Source organism: Propithecus coquereli, unplaced genomic scaffold, assembly GCF_000956105.1.
Source record: "Propithecus coquereli isolate 6110/MARCELLA unplaced genomic scaffold, Pcoq_1.0 Scaffold657, whole genome shotgun sequence".
NCBI lineage: Eukaryota > Metazoa > Chordata > Mammalia > Primates > Indriidae > Propithecus > Propithecus coquereli.
This window is the reverse complement of record NW_012152585.1, coordinates 4,375-5,726: the sequence shown is the minus strand read 5'-3', so window position 1 is coordinate 5,726 and position 1,352 is coordinate 4,375.

Genomic DNA, 1,352 nt, shown 5'->3' with positions numbered 1-1,352 from the left:
ATCATAGCTCATTCCTATCTCAAATTCCTAGACTCAACCAATCTTCCCTCTTCAGCCTCCCGACCTGGAACTACAGGCACACCACCATGCCTGGCTCATTTTTCTGTCTTTTTGTAGAGATGGGGTCCCTCAGTGTTGCTAAGGCTGGTCTTAAACTCCTGTCCTGTCCTCCCATCTCAGCCTCCCAAAGTGCTAGGATTACAGGTGTAATCCACTGTGCTCGTTCTCTGTCTTCTAAGACATTCAGGAAACTTAATGAACCTTTTTCATGTTCTGAGCATGCTGCTGGGCTCTAAGGTTAAAAGAATAAACAAGACATCCCTCCGCTAACTCACAGGTAGTGTTCCCTAGCCCAAACCTCTGTCACCTCTCATTTGGAACCCTGCACCAGCCTCCCGATGAGGCTTCCCGCTGCCATTCTTGCCCTTCTTCAATCCAACCTCCACTCAGTGCCACAGTGGATCCTTTAGGAAGTTGAATCAGGTTGTATTACTCCCTTGTGTAAAGCCCTCCAACGACTTCCCAGTGCATTTAGAAAATTCAGACTTCTTAGGCTTGCTCACAAAGTCCTGCATAATCTGACCCCTACCTACTTCTCTTACCCTGTCTTCTCTTGTCTTCACTTCACTAACTGTCCCACACTGCCCTTTCTTTGTTTTTGAACACACCATGCACATTCCGCTTTGTGAACAGGTATGCTGGCTGTTCTCTCTGACTAGGCTGCAGTTTCCCTTGATCTTTTCGTAATCGGCCCCCTCCTCTGTGTCACTTAGATCTTAGTTTAATGCCAGGCCTTTCCCTGCCACCCATTCCAGCGACTCTACTCAATCCCTGCCTCTGTCCTCTTCCAACTCTATCTCTGTTGCACTCATCACAATGTGTTTCTTATTTGTCTTTTTTTCTCTTCTCATCAGCAGTCTTTATGTAGAATGTAAGCTCCATGAGAGCAGAGACCTTATTCGTTTCGTTCATTGCTGTGTCCCCAGCACCTAACGCCCCATCTGGAGCATGATAAGCAGTCACTCTTTTCAGTAATGTTTGTGAGATGAAAGAGAGGTCCGTGCTTTTAAAGATGCTACAGTATAGTTAGGGACAAAAATGACTAGCCCAATAGAATAAGTGCTCTAAGAATAAGTCTCATCTATAAATAAGTCTATAAATATTTATTAAGAGTTCTGAATATGCATTTGAAGGAGCAGTTCATTCAAGATATAGGGGAAGAAGGATAAAGTATACAAAGCTATCTTGAGGAGGTAACATTTGCCCTGGTTCTCGAATGAAGAATAAGGGCAGACTAGAACATTGGAACTAACTGAACAAAGGCAATAGCAAAAAGCTGCTGCTTGGAGGTA